The following is an 11,010-nucleotide window of genomic DNA, read 5'->3' as shown; positions in this document are numbered from 1 at the left end:
CAACAAAAAATGCTACAAACCTATAACTATGTTACATGAAGTTAGGCTATAAACTAATCCCAGTGAGAGATCCTAAGAAGCGTTGACATGACATGAAGGCTTGTTACAAGCATTTCAAATGAGTAGTATTATCAATCACAAAAAATTAAGAATACATTATTTTAAATACAATTATTACATCCAACTTGCAGAACTCTGCCAACAATAGTGCAAACACTTTTTGCATGACCTATAATACCAATGCAATAAAAAGACATAAGAATAAAGAAAAAAGTAATAAGAGATTTAAACTTAAATATTCAAGTCACAATGAAAGAACTAACAAAAAACCAAGCAGCATAAAACCAAACTAATGAAGTCTATATTATGATTTTAAAGGTGTGAATAAATGTAGATAATAATTGTCCCTACTTGAATCCATGAGTATGGTCTATGTACACCAAATTAGGAAGGGCTCCATCATATTCATCAACTTGAAATTCAAGTGGTCCTGCAATGCATCATAATATAGGCTATATCTTAAGGACTAAATGAATGATTAAATTTTTATCCATATTTTCTGGCATTGAGCAATGATGCTAAATTGCAATTATTACCCTATAGCATGAGAGGAAAATCCTTCACATCTTCTCAAATATATTTTATTCTCTATACTAAAGTTTAATTGATGCATGCAAAGTTTAGGTATATGATTCTTAAAAAACATTAGCCATGCACAAACATAGCACATCATAAGTGTAACTGACCCATCAGTGTTGAGCAAAAAAGGAAGTGGTCCCTTGAACCCTGGCAAATAAAATGAGGATTGATCAGTTGAACAAGTTGACTTAAAATTTAAAACTTGCAGATGCTCCCCCGACAATATAGCAGATTTAACAAATTAAAATGAATACCACTGGTTATTATATCATAAGTAGCAGTTACTTCATCCTCCTCCCACCTCCCCTCACTCTGCAAAAATTAAAAGAAAAAAATGTAGTAGTATAGTCAACATTTAAAGTCTCATTCTGGAATGAAAAATAGGTGCCTGAGGTACTTGGAAACAAGTTTCTTCTTGAATAGTAATCATAATGATTCTTGAAGAACACAAGGTTAAATCTCAGAAAAAGTGAAAATAAAAAAACATTGAAGCTTTAACAAGTTAAATATCTATGAACCTACCTCATCAATAAAACAAGTCTCTTCATCAAGTGCAGGGAGGGATATCAAACAATACAATCAAGGATGAACCAGTAAGTCATTAAATTTCAGTTTGCAGATAACATTCATATACATAAACTTAAAATCGGAACCTGTTGTCTATCACACAAAGCTCTTGAGAAGAAGAAGGTATCTACTGTAAATATAAGCCAGTCAAGTTCAAAATTCCCAAGTGGTACTTGCAAAAGAAATTCATGTGCATATAAAAATAAAATGCAATTGTGAAAGTTGCAAAATAGAACTTCTCAATAAATTACTTCCACTTGAAGAACAATTAACCAATCAACAGGTTAACGATGTGTATCAAGTTTTATTGAGTTTTTACTCGTGACTTAATTAAAAAATTTAGATTGTCAAGTATTCCTAAACTGATAATGAGCTGTAAAAATGAATCATCTATTTCTTTTGTAGCTTTTCCAAATATGCCAAGGATTTATAGTGCTTACATGGGCATATCTTGAGAGAGCAATTCTCTCATTTAGCCATAGGCCTGATGCAGCACAATGTTGCATTCCAATTTTTCCAGCAACTTGTTGCCATCCAAAAATCTACAAAGAGCCAAAATTAATTAACATGTTGGAAACTAAATTAGAGGTAGCAAGATATTTTTTTATCTTGATTCTCCTAATAGGACTATATGCTCCATGGTACCCATTTTGAATGTGCTTTAGTGAGCATATCCAAAACCAAAGAGAAAAGATATAAATGATCGTTAGTACAGTCCTAAGTACTCTAAAAATAGAAAGCAGAACCAAAAGATTATAGGTATATTATATTTCAAGTATGGTTATAGTCATTTAAATAAATAACCACACAAATCATGAATAAAACATACTTTGTCTTAGAAGTAAAATTTTCTAGAAAAGACCCAGGAAGTGCACATCAGATACCATCAGTATCAAGTTCAAGTGGTTTCCCTATTTTTTCTACCAGCAAGCAGGCATTCTGAATTATTTTTTTCCTGTATATGTGACTACTCCAGCCATTTCTATGGAGTACCATCTAAAACCCCTATAAAATAAATATAGATACACAAGATGAAGTTTAATGTGACAATATTAAATTTATAAACTTATATTAACAAATATGTTTTGCAGATTATACACCATAAGGGCATATTATCCTATCATCAACTAAATACTGCAAAGGTTAACTTACTACTCAATCAATATACAATTATCTTAACTAACCTATGAACAGTGTCAACATAAAATAGATTTTCACGCATGCAGATTCCTGCTTCACGGAGTTCTGTAACTAGTTTGTTAAGAACATGCTTGTATGCCTGTGAATGCCATCTTGATTAAGTATGACTTCTATTATGAAACAAAGTTGTTAAAAAAATGGTACCAACCTTCTGGCAGTATTTCTTTAAACGGTCTTTCAGCCTTGATTGTTGCTCTGCCTTGGGCAGGTCAAGAAAAGATTTTGATAACCTCACATTAGCACCATCAACAAAATCGGACTCAATTTGCTTCTTTATATGATAATAGTCACTGAAAGATTTCAAATAGATATTTCAGTTAATTATGCACAAATAAATCTTCAATATGCCGATGATAGCAAGCATTAACCAAAAAGAGAGGCACACCTTATCTTTGCCATGAATATTTTTCCATGCTAAACCTACTCAAGTTTGCATAGACATGTCTTTCCAGGATGGTTGAAATCACATGCAGTACAAACCTCATCTGAAACAATTGACAGTGGCTACAAATAGAAAAGAAACGTCACATAAGGCACCAGCATGCATCATAACTTCAGATTTCAGAAAGATAAATGCTAGTAACGCAGCATAAGGAGCACAAACATTCTTAAATTTTCTTCCAAATTTTTACTTGGAAGTTGATAGAATCAAGAAGATATAGTTTCTAACAGAAGTGATAATCCACATGAATCTGGCCAGAAAAAGCTAAGAAACTATTGTGACATTGTGGTGAGATGCATGACCACTTTTGCAGGTTCCTCTTACTATTGAATTTTTTAAGAAATCCAGCCAAGTAAAATTAGAGAAAATGTTGATATTCGAGAGTTACCTAAAACACTTAAACACTTCGATTTCAGCTTGATCTGCCAGATTCATTAGGATCAAGCAAGCAAACAGAACAAAAGCAATAACACAGAGAGAATCATATGCTTCTGAATATTCAAACCAAAATTGAAAAAATAAATGGAGAAGACCTACCGGCAGCTACGATCTTGTGCGTTTACCTGCAAGAACGACGGTGGTGCAACCGGCGGAGCTGTGGTGTTCTACAAGAGCAACAACGGTGGCTGGAAGACCCTGGCGACGTAGATCTGAGATGAACAAATGATGACAAAGATGCGGATCTGAGGAGGATCGGATGGAAACGAAGTCCAAGGAGTAGGATGATGGACGTCGGCTATCGTCAATGGTTACGGTGGTGGTGGTGGTGGTAATGGTGGTCAGCGATGGCCATGGTTACGCGAGTTAACCCAGGCCAGTAGCAAAATTAATCTTTCATTGATGAAGAAAAGAGAGAGCAAGAAAGTGAAGAGAAACAAGCGATGGAGAGGGTTTGGGGAAGCTCGCAAGTGAAGGAGGAAGGCAGTGCGTGGTGTGTGAGTGAAATTTTCTTTTCTTTCTCTTTTCCTATTTTCAATTTGATTTATCGATGAGATAAAAAAAAGTGAAAATAAGAGTTTAGTGGCAATAATGGCAATGGCTACTATAATAATTTTAAAAATTAAAATTAAAAGTAAAAAAGAATAATAATTTTCTGGCAATAGTAGTAATGGCTACTATAATATATAATAATAATGGCAAATATATAATTGCCGAAAAAATATAACTTAAATTATAAAATTAGTGGCCATTATATTATTGCCACTAAAAGTTTGTCACTAAAACTTTTTGTAGTGTGTTCAATCATGGTGGAGTTATTTAAGTACAATGCTACAAATATTGAATTCGTAGGCTATCATCTTGTTTGATTGTTATCTCTGTGATCAAATATAAAAATAATTGAACCATTCTATCTTGTATTTAGGGAAAAATAAATGCGGATCATAGTATTTAGCTCTTTTTTAATGATAATGTTTAGAGAAGTTACTAATTAAATGAATGAGTGAGTCTATGATGAACTGTGTGTTGATCTATCACTCCCAAAGGAAAAGTCGGGGGATGTTGGTGTTTTGGCATCTGACAGAGTGGCACATGATAATACCTATTGTGGTGTACTAAATAAATACATGTATTAGGATCTTTTACTATGGAAGAACATGGCCCCTTGCTTGAAAATAACTTAGAAAGGACTTTTTTTACATGTTTGTTTTGTTATTTACAGTAAAATCGAAAGAGAAAGATATATATTATGAGCATCTTTTATAGCTAATAGAATGCGTATCAGATGCATGAATTAGATTAATATTATTGGTGTATTGCATATGATCATTGCTTAGCAAGATGCGTTTATAATATTTACTTCTAATGTATGTTTGGTTTTCTATTCCTCTAACATGATTTAGTTTTAAGGGAAGATGTTATTGTGGTTAATGTTCTTTCTTTGTGTTTTTTTTCTTCCTAAATAACTTTTCTAGGTTTTACCTGGCTACACTTATGTGACCCTGTCCTATTTAGCTTTTTCAGATTGGATGCCTATAGTTGACCACTAATGATCCTATTAAAGTTCAAATGATCTATTACTGTTATGTTTGGTCATTTTACCTATTTTGATTGAGAATGTGAAACTTTGCTTCAAACTGTATTACTGGAAGTGTGAGGCAGAAAAATGATTCCACAAAGCTAACTCATTCTGTATCGGAATGTTCTGATGATAAAAATTCGGTTGTTGGGAGAGAAGAAGGGCTGGAATGCCCAATATGTTGGGAATCTTTTAACATTGTTGAAAATGTTCCCTATGTATTGTGGTGTGGTCACACCCTTTGCGAAATTGTATTCTGGGACTGCAATGGGCCGTTGTGAAATTTCTAACATTGCCAATTCAACTTCCGCTCTTTATCTCCTGCCCATGGTGCAACCTATCTTTTCTTTTGGTTTATCAAGGGAATATTAAATTTTCTCGCAAGAACTACTTTCTTCTTTGGATGGTTGAGAGCATGAATGGTGATAGAGGAAAATCGCACTCAAATTGTGATGGTGATAATAAGCAAAATTAGCTAATTAAAGAAAATTTAACCATGGAAAGCTATGTAAGCCATGGAAACGCCCGGAGGAGCCAAGTTCACTACCCATGTATGTAAAGGGTTGTCACACGAAATGACGTAGTTTTGAGAGGCGGGACTTATTTGTCCAGTTTTCAAAACTACCATTCTACTTATATGCCACGTGTGCACCCCAAAGGCCAGGTCATCAAAACGGGAGCCACGTCAGACTTTTCCATTGAGTCTGACGGAGGCATTTCCATGGAGGGACTAATCTGTCCAACTTTTAAAGAGGTGAGGGACTTAAAAGTATTTTCAAATTACCAAAGACAAAAATGTCTGCGGGACAAAAAGTCAAGGACCTATTTGTCATTTTCTTTTATTTTTATGTGAAATTGATAATTAATATCTATTAAATAAATTTAATAATTTTTAATTATTAATTTTATATGAACAACAATTCTAAATTAGTTTTTATCATTAATTATTGTAGAAATTAATGCGGATATAACAAAGCTTCTATGAAAAAAAATAGAGGATTTGATTTAATAAGAACATATTATATGACTTTTATTAGAATTGTGATACATCAACTTTCACTATATTACATCCGGCAGTTAGTAGCGGTTATGGAGTCGGATAGCAGCGGTTTTTAACAAGGCAATGTTTAAACAAAAAAAATTCAAGTTAAAAATATATTGCAACGGTTGGGAGAAAACCACTGCAAAAAGAGTATCTAAGTATATTTGCCAAGTCGATATTTTGTGGCAGTTAAAGCAAAACTGCTGCAAAATAAGACGCTTTTAGTAGCCCCTTCCTAATTAGTTGCGTTAACCACTGCCAGATTCTATTTAACGGCGGTTTCTAAAAATCGCATCTAAATGTCCTCAGCTATCTGTCGTTTTTCTTATAATGCTAGGGAGCCAACATTAATTCAACCAATTAATTTAAAAATCACTTAATTATTAGAAAGAAATTAAAGAAATATTAGAAAAAATCAAAATTAAAAGCAATAAAACATCCAAACTTAAGTAAGAAAAAATATCTGAAAGTAAAATAATGTAAAAACAAATAAGATTTAAAATTTAGAATTTAAGATTTAGGATTTAATATTTAAGATTTAAAATTTAGAATTTAGTAGTATAAGGTTTAGGATAAATTTTATAGATAAATGTCCTAAAGTAATATTGGTTACATGGCTGTTTTATTTGCATATGCAAGCAACACACATCCTGCGTGTTGGACACATGGCAAACGCTGGTTGGATGGTTTTGTAATACAGAACCTGCATGGAGAGTCCTCTGCCTATAAAAATTGAAACTCGTTACTATTTTACTGCATTGCGAGAGAGGAGTTTTCCTGCACTGTTGGTGTGATTGAGTGCACTACAAATATAGTAGTTTACCACAACGGTGAGGTTATACGAAGTACATATGGGGCGTGAGCTTTGCTTATGAGAGTACATTTTCGTTGTCGTTTCGTGCACTATAATGTTTGCAGAACTACAGTACAAGCTCTGTCAGAGCATAGAGAGTGATATTTTAAAGAGGGTGAGCAACATTCTCTATTAGAGTCTGGTTGTCATATTTGGCAGCCTGATATAGTTTGAGGTTATGCCAATCGTTGACAAAACAAATATTCAGTGGATGTTTCATATTCCCCAATAAACTCAGGTGCAACATCTAAGGATTGAGTTGTATGTTGAGTTTGAACATATAATACGGATGAGGTTCAACATCACCTAGATATGCAAGATAATAGAACTGAAGCGTACGAAGAAATGAACAATGATAGCGACGAGGAGTTCGAAGCTACGTATGAAGCCGGTGACGAGGACGAGGACGAGGATTGACGGAGAAAAAATATCGGTAAATATTTTCAAAAAAATATCGCGTTGCAAGTATAGTTCTAAACTAACAAATTATCCTCGGTCAACGTTTAATTAGGTTGTCATAAGTACAAACCCCAATAAAAATAAATTTAAGTATTCAAACCTCAAGTCGTCTCTCAAAGGAATTGCAGGGAAGTGTACTTATTATTAGTTATGATGTACTTCTTTTTTGGGGTTTTGAAATAAGGGACAAGAAATGTAAATAACGAGAAAATAAACTAATAACTAAGAAAGCTCTTAGCAAGGAAAGAGGATTAGAAGTCCTATCCTCATTATCATCGTCAATTGTGATGGTAAATGTAAATTGCCTTCACTTAGTTAACCTCTAACCAATAAAAGAAAGTCAAGTGCATACAATCAATTTGAGTTCACAAGTCCTAGTCAACTCATAGTGAGAGACTATATTTACTGAAGTTCAAGCTAACCGGCAATCTTCAATTACCAATCAACAAGAGACTTTGACAATTCAAGAGTCTCCAAATCATCAACCCAAGCGAAGAACACAAAAATCTATTTTAAAACCTAACCAAACATTTCATTAAACACTTGGAAGGCACAAAATAAAAACATGGAAAACTAAAAAGAAATAGTAAAATCTAAGACTAACAATTGCAAGGAATCAATAACCAACAATTAAAGGAAGAAGCCATAAACATGAAATAATTCAAATTGCAATAAAAGGGAATCAAATCTAACAAAAAGAATTTATAAACTAAATTAGAAAAATAAAGAAATCAACAAGAGAAGATAACTAAGGTACTAGAACAATAAAAAAGTGGAGGAGAAACTAAATTAAAGGAAGATGGAAATCTGAATTTGAGAAGACATAAAACTAAAAGAAACCCTAAAATCTAGAGAGAGGAGAGAGCCTTTCTCTCTAAATCCTACTTTTAAAAATAAAGTGTATGAAATGAATGAATGATTCGAATGATGCCTTCCAGCTCCATTCTGTAGCCTATTGTCTTTATTTTTGGGCCTGAAACTGGGTCAAAAGCAGCCTAGAAATTTCTCCCAGCAAATTCTCTTTACTGAGGCACGTGACGCTCGTCATGTGTACGGGTCAACCACACGTATGCGTCGCTTGGACTCTACACTAGCAACGCGTTGCCGTCATTTGGTTATGGCTTTGTCATGCATACGCGTCAGCCATGCATACGTGTGGACACCAGCTACACAAAACTTCAATTTCTTGTGTTCCTTCCACTTTTGTATGCTTCCTTTCTGTTCTCTAAGCCATTCCTGCCCTATAAACCCTGAAATCAATTAACAAACACATCACATCATCGAATGGTAATAGAAGATTATTAAAAATTAGCGATTTAAAGGCCTAGGAAGCATGTTTTCAATCACAGCATAAAATTCGGAAGGAAACTTAAAAAACATGCAAATTATATGAATAAGTGTGAGAATAGTTGACAAAATCCACTTAAGTCAATACAAAATAAACCATAAAATAGTGGTTTATCAAGGATGGCGATGGGGAGGTGAGGCAGTTGCGAAAACTTTAGTGTTTCATCCGCAGTTAGTCAATCAATGGACGTTCTACCTTTTATGCGTAGCTTGGATCTTAACGCCATGCATGCCCCGGAGTTTTTGAATATGCGAATATAGGTATGTGAGCAGTGGGTAGTATGTTTCCTTGATTTTGTCTTGACGGATTGATGAGCGACAATTTATTCTTTTTATAGGTGTTGCTGATCTTGAGTATGGGGAGTTCAAGATTGAAATGGAAGACAGTTTCAGAAAATCAGTCATTGTGATAATTCGGAGTTACACTATCTTCAGAGGAGTCGATTATGTTGTTTATGAATCCAAGCCACAAACGTTCTATGAAAAATGCAAGACTTATGGACGTGGGTGTAATTGGCTTATCCGAGCCAACTTGATACAGAAGAAAGCTTGCAGGGAGATTCGGAGATACAACGGGAGGCATACATATTCTATGGGAACGATCTCAGAAGATCACTCCAAGTTGGACTCAAACATGATTGCTGAGGCTATTAAGCCATTGGTTAAATCCGACCCATTCATAAAAGTAAAATCTATAATTGCGAAAGTCAAAGCAAAATTCAACTACACTATTAGTTGTCGAAAGGCTTGGTTGGCAAATCAGAAGTTGATAGCTGAAATCGCCATGCTCTGGTTGACTAAGAAGTCCTGAATGCTATCGGTCTAACCAATCACAACTTCTCCATCAATCAGTAGGTCAAATATGTGTAACACGTCCTCCAGTATTACTGTAGCCTCACCGGTTGGCAATACGAAGGAATGAATCTCTAGCCTCCACCTTTCCACAAGAGCAGTTAACAACGCAGAATACCCTCTAATCTCTCCAACTCTCGAGAGATGGTAGAATCATATTGTTCGTAAAGCCTAGTCAACCACCAGGTGCCAAATCTCTGGTGGATTAAGTTTACAGGACAGAATACTCCTGTTAGTCTGGTATAAGACAACCAAAACTAGAAAATAGGAAATTATTATATAATATTCAAAAAAATAAAATAAGAATTAACTCCACAAAATAAAATAAAAATAAATAATATAAAATTCAAAAGAATAATACAAAAATAATTATAGAAAATAAAATAAAAATAATTATTAATAATTTGTATTAGTATTTATATTATTCATTAAAATTAGGGTTAAGTACTGAAATCGTCCCTAAAGTCTGGGGTGAAAATCAAAATTGTCTCCGACCTTTTTTTGTTATTAAAATCATTCTCAACATTACAAAATGTTATAAAATCGTCCTTTTCCACTTCAATTTTATTTTTTTTACCATATTACCCTTCATTATTAATTAAAATAATTAAAAAAATATTAAAAAAATAAAAACCTTATCACCTTTTGTCCATAGCTTCTGCATCATCTTCATCATCCTTAGGCAACTCTCTTTCTCTCCCTCTTCTTTTTTTCATGGCCACACCACTGCCTCCATAACCATCACACTTTCCTTCTCTCTAAATCACTATCACCCACCCACAAACTAAATTCAGCAACAGCAACAACAAATTAACCAACAAATTCAGTAACATTAACACACATTTAGCAACAGCAACAACAAAATAAACAACATCAACAACAATCCAGATTCAGATTCAGATCCAAATTCAACAACAATCAATAAAAATTTTAAATTTAACAACAATTCAGCAATAATCAACTGCAAGTTCAAATCCAAATTCAACAGCAACAGAAATTAAAAAATGATATATATCAGTTTATGTTCTTCAGAAAAAAAATAAAAAAAGGAAGTATCAGAGAAGCATCGACCCCCATGGAAAGTGGTGAGCTCCAGGAAGCAAAACAGAGAATCAGAGAAGCAGAATAGGAAGAAGAATAAATCTAAATATGGAAGGAGGAGTGATACGGCAAGAAGGCAGAACGGAGGCGCAACACTGCAGGAGGCAGAACGGAGGCGTGACGCTGTGAGAGGAAGAACGCATGCCGACGCTGCGAGAGAAAGAGCGCGACGGAGAAGGAGTTGGCGCCGAAGAAGAGTCAGAGGACATGGTTATCGTCGAGGGGTAAGGAGAGACCGAGATCACTGAGAAAGTGGTCGTCGTGGGAGATGAGGAAGGTTAGGCCAACGTTAATGGAGGAAGGGTTGAGGTTGGTGATGGAAAGGGAGAAGAAGGTGGAGAAGGAGGTGGGGGCGGAGATGATACGGTGGCGGAAAGAGAGAGAGGAAGAATTGGGGTTGTGGTTGGGAGGGAGGGTTCCGAAGAGGGGTAGGAAGAAGGAGATGAAAGGGAAGAGAGGGAGAGATACGGAGACAGGATGGGGGTTGGAAG

The 11,010-nt window shown here is 34.7% G+C and overlaps 1 pseudogene; it reads left to right on the top strand.

Annotated features, from left to right (window-relative positions):
• Positions 1-4,903: 4,903 nt before the first annotated feature.
• Positions 4,904-9,377, top strand: LOC127746663 (uncharacterized; annotated as a pseudogene).
• The last annotated feature ends 1,633 nt before the right edge of the window (positions 9,378-11,010 follow it).

This window comes from Arachis duranensis, chromosome 4 (assembly GCF_000817695.3).
Source record: "Arachis duranensis cultivar V14167 chromosome 4, aradu.V14167.gnm2.J7QH, whole genome shotgun sequence".
Taxonomy (NCBI): domain Eukaryota; kingdom Viridiplantae; phylum Streptophyta; class Magnoliopsida; order Fabales; family Fabaceae; genus Arachis; species Arachis duranensis.
The sequence above is the reverse complement of the archived record's forward strand: the minus strand, read 5'-3'. Positions and strand labels throughout refer to the sequence as shown.